This window comes from Equus asinus, chromosome 6 (genome assembly GCF_041296235.1).
Source record: "Equus asinus isolate D_3611 breed Donkey chromosome 6, EquAss-T2T_v2, whole genome shotgun sequence".
In the NCBI taxonomy this organism is placed as follows: domain Eukaryota; kingdom Metazoa; phylum Chordata; class Mammalia; order Perissodactyla; family Equidae; genus Equus; species Equus asinus.
The window spans coordinates 55,384,648-55,402,207 of record NC_091795.1 but is presented as its reverse complement, the minus strand read 5'-3'; the positions used below and the strand labels follow the sequence as shown (position 1 = coordinate 55,402,207).

The 17,560-nt window shown below is 43.9% G+C and overlaps 1 long non-coding RNA gene across 1 annotated transcript; it reads left to right on the top strand.

Annotated features, from left to right (window-relative positions):
- LOC123286349 (uncharacterized) lies at positions 1-12,085 on the top strand. Its single transcript, XR_011504027.1, has 3 exons — positions 1-1,106; positions 1,406-2,024; positions 11,806-12,085. It is a non-coding gene; the product is annotated as an uncharacterized lncRNA (long non-coding RNA).
- Positions 12,086-17,560: the final 5,475 nt, after the last annotated feature.

Genomic DNA, 17,560 nt, shown 5'->3' with positions numbered 1-17,560 from the left:
TTTCATTATTTTATCTTTGGCCCAATACTGAATTCATATTCTTGTGAAGGTATTCTGTGTCAAGAAGCATTTGTGAGAAAAGTTTCTTGAGACATGTTTTATCAAGGTGATTTTTTTGTTTGTTTTGGATGTTTTGGACGGTATGCTTCCTTCTCTGATCATGAAAAAAGTCCTCCCCCAACTGAATTCAAACGAAAAGCCCAGAATTATGTTGAGATACCTGCTTGTTTTGATGATGATTTCTTAATCAAAATCTCAGATAGAAACCAGGAGAACAAAAGAGAGTTCTACAAGGTGAACACAAAGATCTGCACAGAAAGCTGACACATAAGCATCTCCCTATCATGCCTTGTTAGTTTTTTATTCCCACTCTGTTCAATTCCTAGCCTCTCAGAGACTTGTGTGCTTTTTTGTGGAGTGAGAGAACATTTCTAATTTTAGCTTGCTGGTTTGCTTAGGCACATGAACTCCCATGAAGAAAGATTAAGAAACCTTTCTTTAACCCACATCTTCTTTGTATATTAACTAGAAAATGAATACAGTAGAAACTTCTAAATTAAAATTTAAATTGTTACATGCTGGAGAATCTTCTCAATAGAGTAAGCAGCTTATCACATCCAACAATACTTCTTTTGGCATCAGAAGCTAAAAGAAATCTAATTGGCCGAGAAGAATAAGTACAAAGAAATAAATGTGGAGTTAAATCTTTCTAAGGGAAACAATAGCATATTCATAGGGAAGATGCAAAGACTTAAGACTTACATGGTATTTGAAGTGTATTCAAGTAATAGCAAGAGAAGTGGTAAGAAAAGTAACCGGTTTCATTTTAGAGAACTCAATTCATCATAATATCAGTGTTTTTATAGTTTCTCCTTAATGCTCTCACAGTTAGAAGAAGACAATCCATTTCGATTACATGTGCTAAATTTTGTGGTCTTGTGAAATGATGCACAGTAATGGGCTGTTTCAGCAACTATAATCAAATTCTTTCATTTATTTTAGCATGCAAATTCAAGCTCCCTAGTACAGTTTAAAACAGAAAAAAGTTGCTGGCGTGGCATATGCTGATGGCTTTGTTTGTCTCTCCTTAGGCTGAAAGCAAGCAGGTAAAGAGCACATAATTTTTGTAGTCTTATATGAAAAACATTACAACAGTATGCAAAATGTTTAATAGTATAATGATTTTTTTGCTCAAACTGCATGTTCACCAGAATCTCCTTTATAAATCCCAACCCTCTGGAAATATTTAAGAAAATATAAAATTTAAATTTTGTTAAACTTTGCCCAGGAGTCAATTCTATACACAAGGGAAAATAATCGCACTTTTTTTTAGTTGCTAAAATGAGAGAAATGTAAGAGCTAGAAAAAACTAGAAGTCATAAGTAATGTTTCTCTTCTCTGGCAGCTCATGATTCCTGGAGCCCCTCACTCAGAAGCATTGTGGCAGTCTGGGCCTCCAGAGATGCATCCTCAGAGTAAAAGATGCCCCAGTCTCTTTTCTTGCCCTTTCTTGTGTTTATCAAACTTTATATTTCCTTTCATTTGACGTCCTAGTCACGGGCCTATGTAATGCCTAAAATATGTTTGTCTCAACAAGCCGGGAGTAGTGGGAAATAAATTTATCCACCCAAAAGAGTGTGGTGCCAATTAGAGTATGAGGATTTCACACAAAGGAATGATCATTTACTTTCACTTTCAAAACCATAACACGTATTTTATGGACTACCTACTGAGATGGCCATTTTACCAAATAGTACATAAAATAACACCCGTAATGAACTTTGGGAGAAAAGCAACCTCTCCTAGAACAACACAGGGCAATGAGCAGAGTTCCCTGGAACTGAATGAGAGGATGTCGTTCCTCAGGAAAGAGCAATTGCTACTGCTTCTCTTAGTTTTTGTTTTCTGGGACTCCCTGGTCAGAACTGGAAATCTGTGGGCCCAGACTTTGTGGCTGCCCAACCAATACAACAGCACTAGATCGTGTCTCCAGGAGAGGAACTGGAACGTTTGGCAGGAGGGAGGTGAGTAGATCGACCACCATGGATTACAGGTCATCTTTGTGCTGTGACTTCCAAATTCATCTCTGGTCAGGATTATGAGCTCGGGGCTCACATATTCATCCACCTAGTTGACACATGACACCTCATAGGCATCACAAAATTAATGTATGTCCGAAACGGGACACTTGATTCTCTAGCCCCTGCTTTGTATTTTCCCTATCTCATTAGTGATATCTTCCTACGTGGATCCAATTACTCCGCAGAGAAACCTAGGAATCATCTTTGATAATTCTTTCTTTCCCTCCTCCTACTCTACACATTGAGCCATCAGCAAGTCCTGTCAATTCTCTCCTCTAATTCATAAATGTGCTTGGAATCTATCTACTTCTTTCCACTGCTCCTGGCCACTATCGTCTCTCATTTAGATTAAGGCAACTGTCTCCAAATTAAAATCTGTTTTCTTCCCAAACCTAAGCCATGTTCCACTTGTTGGCAAAGCTAATCTTTCAAAACACACATCTGATTATGTTACTGCCATGATTAAAACCTTTCAACAACTTCTCAACAAGTTTAAAATAAAGTTCGATCTCCTTTTGATGAGCTACAAAGCTCTTTGGGACCTGATCCCAGCCTAGCCCTTCACTGCCTCTTTTTGTCCTTCTCTCCTGAGCTCACTAGGCTGTAGCCACCCTACTTATATACTTCAGTGTCTCATTCTGAGCTCTTTCCCACCTGAGGACCTCTTCCTTAAGGTAGACAACCTTCTCTCTAGTAGTCTTCATTTCAGCCTCTTGTTCGTTTTCTTCGTTACACTTATTTACACTTCATGACACTGGAATTATTTTATTCATTTGCTTGTTTACCTATTTCTTGTCTGTCTTTGCCTACTAGTATGTAATGACTGAGGAAAGGGGCCATCTTTGTGGTCCTGCCCTTAGCAGCAGCACTTAGAGGGAACCCAATGAATGTTTATCAAATGAATGAATGAATAATGTGAAGCAGGCATGAATGTGGCATAAACATACACTGCAGGCTCTGCAGAGAGATAAGCCTGAACTAAGACACAGGCAGAATCTATAAACTACAAATCTATAAATCAAAAGGAAAATGCAGTTTGGTCACCAAATCCCAAAACACTGGGCTGGAGAGGCTGCCTTTGACATTTCAGGGAGGTGATTTTAGAAAAATAAACTTGCGAGATGTTAATTAAGAGGTAATCTAAGGAGGATATATAAATGACTGGGAATGAATGTCAAAAAGGTTTGGACAATTTTGCAAATGACAGCATTATAAAGGGCCACCAAATGAGGCCTGGATGAGGAATTGTCAGAGGCGGAGGCCAAGGAAGAGCCACCATCCATCCTCTTTTTCGAAAGTCATAGCTCTTGTCATTCTGGGTTTATTCAATATGAACAAAAGTATCCACCATGTTTTTTGTTTTGTTTTGTTTTGTTTTAAACTGAGAGCTGTGCTAAGTGTTTTATTCTCCCAACTCTATATGGTGGACACTCCTATTTTACTGGTGAGGGAGCAGAGGCTCAAGAGGCTAAGTGACCAGCTGTAGGTCACATTTGGTGAGAGGAAGAGCCGGGGAATGAAAGCAGGACTATCACCACAGCCCTGCTCCTATCTTCTATCTTGACCCTAATTAACGTTCAGCATCCCAAGCCCTAGGGAAAATGGCAAGATAGAGACATTTGCCTTTAGTATTATCTTCTCCATCTTTTATCCTTTTAGGTGGTCCCTACCCAGGCCCCCCATCCTGGCTGGAGTCCCTTTAGAAAGAATGAAAGCTGATGTCATTAACACCTTAGCGTAAATTAGCTAATGACCCTACAGGGAAACCACTGACCTTTGCAAGGTAAAAATATTTTGACCAAAGGCCTTCTTCTCTCCTCCTCAAATCCCAGACTCAGAGCTGCAACTCTTGGGGCCATGCTGACTAATGAGCATGTGCAGGCAGAGGAGCTCGATAAAGATTGACTGATTTATTGATCAATGCGAGCGAGGCTGAGCTTAATCTTCCCTTGCAGCTGCTCCTTTCCTTCCACATCTCTGGAGAAGTATGTTCGGCCCCGCCCAACGTCCCCATGCATTGTCCACCCCATTCTTTTGAACTGGGCCTTAATGGGAGTTTGGTGTGAAGTTAATCAGTGGCAGAGAAACATGTAGAGCTTCTAAAGAGGAGGGACCAAACCTGCAGCCCCAGTGCTGGGCTCCTGGCAGGGCAAGAATCTCCCTATCCCACAAGGGGAAAGCTGGCCAAAGGATTTCCCACTGCCAGAAAGGCACAAGGGGAGCCACCGGAATCCCCCCGAGAAAGGACAGGCCAAGGCAGCTCTGAGCCCGCTGCGTCCGTGTTTGAAGCTGCGAAGGGACTGGGAAGGGCTCGCAGACCCGGCCATGTAGCGGGAGAGGTGGCAGTGGCACTCCTGGCCCTCCTTGCATCTGGGCTGAAAGGGAGAGAAGCCAGCCTCAAGGTCACACTCCAGCTGGTAGGTGGGGAGAGCCTGGCATCCCACATGGAGCTGAGCATGCGGGTCCTCATCTGGGCCAACAGGCTGCCTGCCACCAGGCACTTAGGGTGCAGTGTGGCTGTGGCTAAGATGGCAGTCGTGGTGAGGTTGCCTGTAATCAGGAACATTTGTCTTCAAGGCCCACACTGCACATTTTATGTTTACTTCTGGGGGCTGCACTTTGCAAAGGACACATAACAACTGCTACAGACACATGGTACGGAGAGAGTGTTTCACACTGTCATATGAGCGACTGTGGAAATAACCGGGGCTGTTTATCCTCCACACAGAGAGACCTAGAGGGTACCTGAGAGCCAGCGTCAAAATAGGTAGAGCTGTAACAGAAAATGGGTTTGACTTGCTCTCTCCCCACAGGATGGTACTAGGACCAATAAGTAGAAAGGGGAGAGAAGAAGGACAAGTTTCTAAAGGAGGAGTTTCCTTAGAACCAAAGCCTCCTGAAGGTGGAGCGGGCATTCCTGGAAGTATGTGAGCTGCTCATCGCTGGGGGCATTCAAGAAAAGGCTGAGGGATTAGCATGGGCGTTGTATAAGGTGCTCAAGCATCCGATAAGAGTTTAGGCTAGACCACCAGAGGTGCCTGCAATTCTGAGGTGTAGGGTTCCAGGAAATCAATGTCTGCCTGTTGAGTGAAGAGCAGAATCATAGAGAACCCACAGAACTCTCTACCTGTGCTCAGGTGGCTGGACACAAAGTCCTTGCCTGTTCTCCTGCAGGAAAAGACTAGCACTGAACTCAGAAACGGCTTTCAGTACTGGGGCTAAAGGTGATTTCAGAGTTCATTTCCAAATATCTCTGAACTCAAGGCATGGAAAGACAGTCTTAGAGAGAGGAACTTGCCTTTACCTAATAATTACCATGTTTTAGACCTGTGCGGCCCCACATCGTAGCCACTATCCACAAACCCTTGGCAGATGGCTAGTCTGCATTGAGATGTATAAAATACCTAAGAGTTAGTGCAACAAAAAATATTTAAAGGCATCGCATTTATACATTTTGATGTTGTTTTGTAATGATAATATTTTGTAATATATAAGTAAAATCAAGTTCACCTGTTTCTTTTCTTTTTTAAAAAATGAAGCTACTAGAAAATTTAAAATTATATATGTGGCTCACATTATGTACCTGCTGGACGGTGCTGCTCCAGATCCAGGAAAAGCATTTCTGTTCATTATCTTATTTGAGCCTCACCACTAGTCCATGAGGGAGGTACTATTATCAACCCCAATTTATTCAGGAAGATGCTAGAATTCAGGGAGGTTGAATAACTTGCCCAAGGCCATGCAGCTAAGATGCTGACTTGGGATTTGAAGCCATGTGCCGCAGACTCTATGAGCACACTCCTCTTCTACTTGATGCTGCTCTATCGTCATCCTCTTTGAGGAATTGCTGCTACGTTGTAAAATGCAGAGGCAAGGAGCATGAGAAATGATTGTGGGAATGCTGACAACAGCTAGACTACATAATTAAAAATGCAACAAGGCCTCTTGAAGCACGTGCCACAGGGGCAGGAAGGGACAGTGAATCTAGCTCCAGGTTCCATTGCAAAATTCACGCTCTCAGAAAGGAAATCTGCAAGCCCGGGGCCACAGATATGCACGTCACTCGGGGAAGTTTAAAGTTTCCGAGATGGAGGGGCCTTCCAGGGACGGAGCTTCCCCAGCTCTGAGCTCTGTGGGCTGGATTCAGGCCAAGGGGGGAACCTCTTCTACCTCCTGAGACACCTTCACAGGAAGGCTTTCTGCACGGTTGTTTCATGGGATGGCTGATGGAGCAGCGAGGGGAAGGGCCACTGGAGAGTGTCCCAGGGAGAATTTAAACAGCCCCCTCAATTCTGGGTCAACAAAACCAACTCTCATAAATGACCGTCCTGTATTTGGAACTGCTTTACCTGACTCAAGAAGGCATTTCCTTCGCTTTTTTCTCGTTAGTGTAGTAAGGGAGATTTGGACCTCTTTGGAAGGGGTTCTTCACATTTCTCAATGCACAGAAAGCCTTGTCTCTCCCTGTCCTGCCCCAAGTGCCTCTCATGAGGAGAGAATGTTGCTTCCTCAGCCTTGTTATGCCCCGGGGGCATCTCCTGCCAGGCTGTGGTGGACTGAGGGCCCTTGGGGCTGTGTCTCAGGAAGGTTTCTTCCCCATCATCCTCCCTGCACTCACTTTGGAAAAGAGAAGGCAGCCAGAGGCTGTGGAGGGCAGGAAATCGATGACAGGCCTTCTGCTGTTCTGAGTTAAATAAATAAGTAACCCCTCCCCCCAAAACATTCAGTTGAGAAGATTCATGAGACGTGAGGTAAATGGCCTGTACACATGTCCGACTGAGAGAGAAAGGAGCCAGGGTAATGATTTTACCTGCCCAAAGGGAAGAGGAGCCAGAGTTGGAAGGGAAGTGATTGACTTATAATTACACTGACTGGGGACCCTGGGGTTGTGACCACAGAAAATTACTCGAGTTTTCCACAGCCCTGGAGCGGCAACAAAACCCCAAAGCCCAAGGCTCCAAAACAAGTTGTCTACAGTCACCCCTGGGTCTCTCAGGAGGAGGTGGGGCACGTGGAGGGAGCAGTGGGGTGCTGGCCAGCTGGAGAGGTTCGGGACAAAGCTGCAGCTGGGGCTGTTTCAGGGACATAACCACCAAGGACTGCGGAAGGAGTGTGGGAGACAGGAGGTGAGTCCGCAAGGGAAAATTTTTCATGCACAAGCCATAAAGAAAATCTGAGGGTCCTATCCTGACAGCTTTCAAAGACTTTGGACTGGTGCTGTAGGGCCCAGAGGACAGGACAGACAAATGAGTGACCCTCAGCTCAGATCCACGCTTCCTTCAGCTCTGCCTTCTAGGTCTGGGAGAGACATCCAGAATTAACTCGAGGGAATACATTTGTGCTCCTTGATGACTTCAGAAGGTTGTGACTGCACCTGCAGACAGACCCTAACAGACCAGCCTGCTGGGGATTTATCCAAACCTTTTGAAACCCACTTTTATTTCTAGTGAGTGTCCTCTGGTAGTATTGTTAGCAGTAAGGTCTGTGACCCATTAGGAATCAGAGCGGGGTGGGGTAGGTCAAGAAAGGCATCTTTAGGCCAAAGGTTGCTGCACTAGGTGTCTGCTATAATCTGTGACTCTGTTTCAGGGGACTGGGGAAAACAAGACTGGTGTAACTCTGAAGATAATCCCCAACTCCCATTAGCTCCAGCAATTCCATCAAAATCCGTATTCGAGTCCTAAACAAGAAGGTAAATTAATAAACTTGAGTTTTCTCCCTGTGTTTTTTCCCAGCCCACACAGTAAGTGGTTCATGCAAGTGAAATAAATATCTGAAAGCTATAAATGATGGCTTTGCAGTTATGTTTTTCCAAGGGCCATTCATTGTATTTCCTCTGCAGTAAGCAGGCAGTCGTCAGAGAGCCTCCTTGAACTAACTGCCTTACGGATGCTCCTGCTTCATTCAGATTCTTCCCTTCATGGCATCACCAGTGGAACATCTATTGAGTTATGTCAATTTAGCCGGCAAAATACACGTCTCCCTTTTCCAATAAAGGTGGCACATTATTTCAGGCTGCTTAGGTGGGTCTTCTAGAGTTCCAGACAGAGGCTGAGCAAAGCTTGTCATTTGACAACAGCTCCAGTAAAAGCTTTGAAACAATAGCAATGATTTCCAAGCCCAATGTGAGATACCCAAATAACATCTGGAATTAAAAAGGGCTTAAAAACTAAAACTAGCTCATCACCTCCCTCTCATCTCACCTCTTCCTCAGAACTGCATGGCAAGTCAAAGCCCCACAGATCCAGCTCTGCCACACAGTGTTAGCAAGCAAAGTGCAAAGCGGGTCACAGTATTTCTAATTCAGATTAATGACCCCATTCAGCCCTGTCTCCTTAGCAGGAAATTAGAAAGTGTAGGAAGGAGCAAACAGTGATTCATAATGCATGACTCTGGGTATTGGCAGATGAGCTCGTTAAAAGCTAAGATATTGTTTTGATATAAAATAATTGAGTCTGACTTATTTATGGGATAAGGTGCTCTCCATAAGGGGAGATCCCTTTTACAAAGGCAGCTGGTTACGTACCCATAGGCTTGAAGGACGGGAGAACTGACCTTTGCCCATTTTGTGTTTGCTGCAGCTCTGTCAGAAACAGTAATTTTGGGTAGAGGCTGGTGGGGTGCTCTGCTTTTCTTATACTCTGCTGTTGGTTCCGTATCTCTTCTTGCTCCGCTAGTCATCTCTCCCCACCAGGGCCTAGTCCTGGCCTTCCATCTCCATCCTCCACACTGAATTCTTTAGAGAACTTATTTAATTTGGGGGCTTCATTTGTCACCTGTTTACATACAGCCATGACCTTTTTTCCAAATCTTATTATCTCCCCTACTCCCCAACACACACACACACACACACACACACACACACACACACACACACACTTCCATTTGATTCACATAGACTGATGTATAAAACCAAACTCATTGTCATCCCCATGGAAATTCCATTCCTTCTCTAAATCTCCATTCGTAGTTATGCGTTTCCATTAATTCCCTCTTTTGCCCTCCATATCTTGTCTGTCACCCAGAGCCACCCCTTCCTTTTTGGATTCAGGCTTTTCCCTCCATTTCCACACTCGATATATAAATAAGCTTGGCTCAGACTATTGTTTAAGAGAGAGAAATGATTTTTTTTGAATAAAAATTATGCGAAGCTTAGTTCCTGGGCATGCCCAATAAACCTTACCCTATGAGGACACATTCTTTGTTTTGTGCTCCAGAGATGTGTCTACTCTCAGATCCCACACCAAAATAGTCTTCACGAGAGTTGAGAAAAGTTGGATGAGCTTCAGAAATAAGCACATCTGAGAAGTCATACCATCTCCTACCATTCTCCCTCTTGCACACTCCCCTCTGTCACTAGTCTCCTTGCTTTTCTTTGAACACACTGAGCACGTTTCTGCCTCAGGGCCTTTGCACTTCCTCTTTGGAACCCTCTTCACCTAGATAGCCACACTGCCTTGCTCCCTGACCTTTTAGGTATCTGTTCTGATGGATATTATCTCAGAGAGGAGAACACTACTGAAATAGCATCTCTCCACCAGCCCAATTTTATTTGTTTTTCTTTCTTTGCATCACTTGTTAACACTACGTATTTATTATTTCCAGTTGTTGTCCCGCCTAGATAGTGAGCTCTGGGAGGGGAGAGATTTTTCTCTTTGGGTTACAGTTTTATGCTCGGAACAAGAAGGAAGCTTCACACATAGTAGGCTCTCCAGCAATGTCTGCTGAATCAGTGAATGGAAAATGGAGTAGAGAGGCTGAGTTAATCCAGGAAGGCTTCTTCTAAAACAATGGCTCTTAAAGTGGGGCCCCTGCACCAGCAGCTTCAGTATTACTTGAGAAATTGTTAGAGATGCAAATTCTTGGGCTTCACACCAGTCCTGCTACATGAGAAACTGGGAGGCAGCCATGTCTGTTTCAAGAAGCCCTTCAGGTGACTCTGATGCTGGCTAATGCTTGAAAACCACTGCTCTAAGTCATTGTTTTGGTGCCATGTTATCTTTTGCACTTACTACTATTTGTCAAGGCAAAAAAACCCAAAAACTTGTGGCACTCATATTCAACATTTACACTAATCTTAGACTATTCCCTAAGTGTTTCAGGTGCACTGGGTTAGGATGCTGGCTTGTCCTGTGGTCCTAAAGCATCCAGGAAGAGCTCAGGATGTACACATTTGTTGACTGCTTGATTTTGCAACATTCCTTGGATATTCCCTTTTTGGTTCTAAGTCACGCAAGGAAAAATAAAGTTTATACTCTTCCACTTAGAGTTAGTACTAGTATAGATTTTATTAGAATATACAAAAGACTGATTAAAAATACTTGCAGGTTGGGGGGCAGCCTGGTGGCATAGTGGTTAAGTTCACATGTTCCGCTTCAGCAGCCGGGGTTTGCCGGTTCGAGTCCTGGATGTGGACATACACGCTGTCTGTCAAGCCATGCTGTGGCAGGTGTTCAACATATAAAGTAGAGGAAGATGAGCATGGATGTTAGCTCAGGGCCGGTCTTCCTCAGCAAAAAGAGGAGGATTGGCAGTAGTTAGCTCAGGGCTAATCTTCCTCAAAAAGAAACTTGCAGGTTGGTTAATTTTGACTCATTGTTTTATTACTTTTTAAGAAAATATTAAAGTAGTTACAAGGATGGGCTTAAGAGTCAGATTTGGGCTGGATCAGGCCTTACTTGGTAAAATGGGCAATAATACCTGCCTTGGAGGATTAAGAGCACTGGCACACAGCGAGTACTCAAAGTAGCTATTAGTGATAATAATATTTGGCTTTTTTTTTCTTTTTGGTGAGGAAGATTGGCCCTAAGCTAACATCTGTTGCCAATCTTCCTTTTTTTTGCTTGAGGAAGATTGTCACTGAGCTAACATCTGCAGCAGTCTTCCTCTATTTTGTATGTGGGATGCTGCCGTGGCATGGCTTGATAAGTGGTGTGTAGGTCTGTGCCCAGAATCCAAACCCGGGAACCCTGGGCCGCTGAAGTGGAGCATGCGAACATAACCACTACACCACCCAGCTGGCTCCTATTGAGCATTTTTATAATGTATAATATGTAACATTTATTATGCTGGGGTGTGTGTGTGTGTGAGTGTAATTATTAAGGCAGAAAGAAGACAGTGGAAAGTATATCTTAGAACAGTGGTTCTCACACAGTTGTCCTAAGACCAGCAGCAGCAGCATCATGTAGGAATTGCTAGAAATGCATGTTTCTGGGCCACACCCAGCTCTACAGAAACAACTCTAACAGTGGGCCCAGCCATCTGTTTTAATAAGCCCTGCAGGTGATTCTGATACAGTCTCCATTTTTGGAACCCGGCTTGAAAATCACACACAGGCACACCACGCCTACCCCTGCCCCCTTTATACTGTATGGTAGGTATATCTCTTCTGGGAAACAACCTATTAACAGATGAAAGGACCATCCTAGCCAACGACTAGAGAATTCCTGCTGAGGGACTAGTCAATAGGGTTCGAATTTGGTAAAGAGACCCAATTCCTGGTTTCTGTATCAAACCCATTCAGTGGACCAGCTTTCTGACAGGTCTTTGAAAAATGAGGTCCCCAATAACGGTCCTCTCTCCCTCAAATGTCTCCCTGGCCTGCAGCAATTAAACTGCTGAGCAGGAAACTGGACCTGAGGTTCTGTTAACCCTTTGTCAGCTAAAGCACAGAGGCAATTTGTCTTGCTGAAGAGATTTTCTTCTCAACTTCTTTCCCTCCCAGTGCACGACAAAGGAAAACCGTCTCCTAAAACATCTCCTTGTCAAGCTTCCGTGTCTGCGTGATTGAAACAGCCGGGTCAGAGATCAACAGAGGTGAAAGGTCACTACAAACTAAATGCAGCTGCTGAATCTCCTTGCGCTTCTCCTTGGTGTCATGAAGACAAATAGCATTAAAAAAAATTCTCCCAATGAAGCAGTTCTCATTTTCTCCTTTCTCATCACCCTCCAAGCATTTCTTAATGAACTACATCTCAATTATCTATGAGCCTGATGGTTTTAAGTCCAAGCGTAGCCTCACTAGAAATGATCAAAACTTAGTCGATTAAGCCAGGTGTCTGAGTGCTTTTGTCCGTGTTATTAAATTTGGGCTTTTATCACAATTCAAGTCCTCACTGTTACTATTTATGACAATATCAAACAAACATGTAGTCATGTGAAGCCCGTCTTTCAGAGCCAGGCAGGACGGAGATAGACGCGGGGCAAACACTTCCTGGTTATTGTTAATTGTGGTGCCTTTTCCTTTGTCTTTTACGTACATTCATCATTTGTGTTCTCTGTGAATTTTGAATTCTAGATCAGCATTTCCCACCACCTTCTCAGAAAACCCAAGAGGATTTGAATGTGAGTTCAACTAAAGGCAACTGGGGACATAATCTTATTTAAGTCACGTCTGCTAGAACCCGTAATTCTTTCCTAAGGAAGACAATCCTGCCTTCGTGTTTCTCAGTTTCTAAAATTGAGAAGAGTTTTGAGTTTGGCAAACAGAATAGGGACCATCCAAAAATATCCAAATGCATACCTCTCTAGTGATGAGAATCCCCTGTATTCAACCCATGCGGAATTTTGATGAGGTCTTTATGTTTTTTGCTCATAGTAGATGCCCAACACCTTTTTTGGATTCGGTATTATTTACAAATGTGAATTTTAGCCACAAAAAGCATAAAAACTGGCATGGAGATACAAGAGGTAGGGTTATCTGATTTTACAGTAAAATGAGAATTTATTAATCAAATTTGGGTTTCTACTTGGTGCAGATGATGGAAGAAAGAAATGGACTCCTACTTTTAAATGAAAACAAAATCATACATACATATATATATATATATATATATATGTAAAGCAACCAATATGGATCCACTCCTGTCACGTAAGTGCCCTAGGAATGTGACTTTTCTTCTCCTCTCCTCGGTTGAGTGATGGCTCATCCATATGCCAAGGGACAACCGTACTAAAGAATGAGCAGAAATCGAAGCTGCTCTCAGTGATTCCCCACCTTGGCCCATGCACCTTTGCAGGCGGGGTGGGCAGGCAGGGCTACGGGAGGGGTGGAGGCAAGGTTTGCAGAGTCATCTGCAAAAGATTTTAAATCTATATGCGAGCTGAGCATTGCATATAGACGGATTAAACTTTCACACTGAGTTCCTACTCTTTCTCAAATATCGATATACACACTATTTTGGTAAATAAAACACATATTTATTTATAATAATTACAAAATGGTTTGTAACTGCTAACAAGTGATGTCTGAGAAGTTTTTTGAGTAGGAAAGTTTTCCTTATATTGAAACACAGGGGGAGCTGCTGTGCGATAGCATCGCTTAAGGCAAGACTCCCCAGGTGTGGTCCCAAGACCTTGTGGTACGTGTTGAAAGTGCAGTTTTCCCAGCTCCATCCCTAACTGTCCGGATTAGAATCTCCCAGGTAAGGAACTGGAAATCTGCTCTCATTTTTTCCTTTGGTGAGGAATATTGGCCCTGAGCTAACATCTGTGCCCATCTTCCTCTATTTTATATGTGAGACGTCCACCACAGCATGACTTGACAAGGGGTGCGTAGGTCTGTGCCTGGGATCTGAACCCACGAACCCCAGGGCAGTGAAGCAGAGTGTGCAAACTCAACCACTATGCCACCAGACTGGCCCCTAGAAATCTGATCTTTAAACAAACTTTCTAACGTCAGTTTTCCCATGCATTTAAATTTGAGAACCGTGGGCTTAAGGAAATTGGAAAAGACCTTCACACAATCAGGTATCAGCTACAGATGGTTAAAGCTTTATTTTTTCAAGTCTTACGTGAAGATGGAATATATTTTTCCTCTTTAAATCCTTGCATACTGTCCAGAAACTTGCTAGAACACCTATCAATCACGTCAGATAGTCTACTGACAATTTTAAAACACTCTGCTGGAACTCTAAACCCTCTCCTTCAAAATGGTTTTGGATCATCTACAGATGTGGCTTAGTCACATAACTATTTGCCTTCATTGGTGTGCACTGAAATACCATGTGAATTAAATTACAGCGGGCAGGGGAGCTGGCCTACAGATCTGAAATCATTAGCAACTCCTGGGAGCATTCACCTGATTTGTGTGTATTTAAATATAATCTTCAATAAAATTAGGAAACCTTTACCACCATCTGTGTTGCCATAGCAAAGTACAGGGGCAGCAAATATCTGGTCTATGTTTCGACACTGCCCTCTCTAGCTAGACATTTCTAATCAATTCCAGCAATCCTTCCTCTTGACCCAGGATATTTATGCCTCAGAGTCCTGTGCCCCGGGCAGCTGTTAGCAGATGGGACGACTGAACGATGAAACCTCTTTGCTGTCTCTGGGGTGGTGAAGGGCATAAGCTTTGCAGGCAAATGTGTTTAGGAGGTTCAAATCCCAGTTTTGCCACTTACAAGTTGTGGGATATAGAGCAAGATACTTACAATATTTAGGTAATGTTGCAGCCTCATTCTCCTTATCTGCAAAAGTGGGATAATAGTCCCATCTCGAAGGATTGTTGTGAAGGTGACGCAAAGAATGCATGTAAATTGCTTAGTATTCCTAGCACATAGTGGATACTCAATACATTTTAGATGTGTTATTTTTGATACAACTTGAAAGGATGTGATGATGAATACAAGGAGGGGAAAAGGATCCATTTTGAGGGAGCACTTGAGTTCTAGAAAGCAAGCGTGGAGGATTTCACAGCACAGTACGTCCTTATTGCACCCCCTTCTCTGGAATTATGGCTTATACGGCTCACGTTTATTGAGGGCTTAATTCCAGAAAGTGTCTTAAGCACTTTATGAGGAGTAACTAACTGAATCCTTGCAAAAACTCTACAGTGTAAAGGTTCTTATCCCCAGTTTATAGATGAGGCACCTGAGGCGTAGAGAGGTTCAGTAACTCATAAGGGATGGAGTCAGGCCAGTGCTATTCAAAATGAGGGCCCTGCCAGCAGCAGCATCACTGGGAACTTGTAAAACATGCAAATTCTCAGGCCCCACTCACAACACTCTGAATCAGAAACTCTGTGGGTGGGCCCAGAAATCTTCATTTTCTCAAGCCCTCCAGGTGATTCTGAGGTGCATTAAACTATCCGAACTACAAGCCAGAAGGCAAAGGAGAGCGGCTGGGCAAGGAGAAGTGCGGGAGTGAGATTGTGGCCAAGTGGGGGCAGACCTGATGAAATTAGAGAAGGCACCTCCCCGTCAAGGAAGCGTGAGTGCCTTTGCTGAAACTTTTTTTGATTTCTATTTCTTCCAGTATTCATCTTGGAATTCTGTGTATATTTTTTCCTGTTTAAGAGGAAAATTGGTTGATTTGTGCTATTGTTTTTTAGTTTGTGTTACAGGTTCCAATGGAATAAATAAGAAACCCCTTCTTGCTCTGAATTGCATATGAACTAGTATAAAAGGCACCCAAGTCTCTTTCAAATCCATGTTCTCCTTAATTTATACCACAAATGTCAGTTCCTGCTGGCCCCTCTGGCCGGTTGTCCTCTCGTAGTCATTCAATTCAGTTCAATAACTTCTGCATCTAGGATGGTTTTGAACTCTATCTGCAGGAATTTGAAAGGACCTTGTTGGAGGCCTGCAGCATATCATAAAAATTACGATAAAAGTCTCAATGTGTATGAAGCCCAGTGCCACGGGGCGCCCAGTCATTGCTTCATTGAATCTTCGTAATGGTCTTAGTGCGGCAGGCGGCACTCTCATTATTATCCCCAATGCAAATGAGGACACTTACCCACCCTTAGCTTTGAAAGTGACCTAACCTGCCAGTGTGTGAGCAGCAGGGCCAGGATTCAAGCCCACGTCTGTCTGATGCCAAAGCCCACTCTCTTAGCCACATGCTTTATGTGACAAAGGAGGAAGGAGTGAGGGAAATCTGAGGCCACTGACATCATTAAGGTAGAAAAGCCAGAACCGGCTGCTCAGGGATTCTAGAGAGAAACTGGATGCTGGGATTAGAGACTCTGCTTGGTGATTTCATCATGATCTGCCCTCAGCTCAGTCACGTGCTCATGAACCCGGGAAAGCTCTCTCTAACCATTGTGTGTGGACTGGGTCCGTCCGACTGCTGTTTAGCCTTCACAAAGACAGAGAAGCTCCACTTCACTAAGATCGGGGCTCTGCTGTTTCCATTGCTATAGGAGGAGACTTCCCAGCACCCACAGAGACAGCTACCATTTGCTGATTTAGAAAGCAGAATGCAAGTCCCACCGTCCTTGTGGGGTGTTCTGGGGGCTGTCCACCTCACGACCCCCTGTGCAGCTTGGAGATGAGGGAGGAACTATCCAAAAGACTGTTTGTATTTTCCCAGGAATCTATGGAGTAACTTGCACTTTAGAGGTGCAGGAAAAGAGGATAAAACAATTCTTTCTAATCCTATCTGTGTCTGCCACTTTCCTGACATCTTGCCAATAGATTTGTTCTGCTCCTGTAAACATAAGCTAGTAATACATAGATACCCAGTCGGAATAAGTTTAAAAGGACAAAACCAAACCCAGCCAGGCATTGACCTCTATCCCTGGAATTCAGCTAGACTTGCTCTCTAGTTTTGGCCACACAGACTTTCCATAGCTTGCTTTTTGCTTTTCCAGCTCCAATCCCCATTCCTACAGTGTTGTGGCTTCCTATGTGCATACCAGTTTTGGAGCTTCATCTCCAGGCCTCACTCTTGGTGTCTTCTGGGCATGTTTATGGGGTTTGCCCTGGGCCCATGCACCACATCTGTGGGAGGGGATGTCACCGAGTTCTAGCACCTCCCCAGAAGAACCAAAAACACCGGAAGAGAGAGGGCATCAAATGCTTGGTGTGATGGGAATTTCCCAGCTCCTAAGATCTGGGCACTGGATCTAAAACTTCAGAGTACCTAAGAATCACCTGGGGGCGGGGGGCGGGGCGCGCGCGCTTTGTTAAAATGCAGATTCTCAGGTTCCACTCGCCTCCAATTCTGATTCAGTAGGTTTGAGGTGGAGCTCAGGGTAGTCCCGGGTAGTCCATATGCTTCCCTTGAGAAATAGAGGTTTGCTGGTGGTATTGCGGTGTTAGACCATTCACATCCAGCCTTTGGATGGCAGAGGAGCTGCATGGCAGTGCTAAACTGATGCCCAAACGGGGAGTCAGAGAGTAGCGCAGGAGTCAGGGAAAACAAGACAGCAATCTACATTCTCACACTCTTCCTTGCTTCTTCTATTCCTTTCCCACCACCTTCTCTTACAAAAGGAATTTCTTTAAAAGATCTCTTACAAGGAAACTTTACTTTACGTAAAACAGCTATCGGCAATTCTATGCCCGTCGGGGCTGAGGGGGTCTGGGGAGCTCCAAGCGGACTGCGCTTCTAGTTTATCCCTTGAGGAAGCTCCTAAGGTAGATCCATGGACACTTCAGGGTTCCTTCAGAATTCACTTGAAAACACTCTTAATCTCACTCTTCTTTTACAGATGAAGAAATTGAGACCCAGAGAGGTGAAGTGACTTGCCT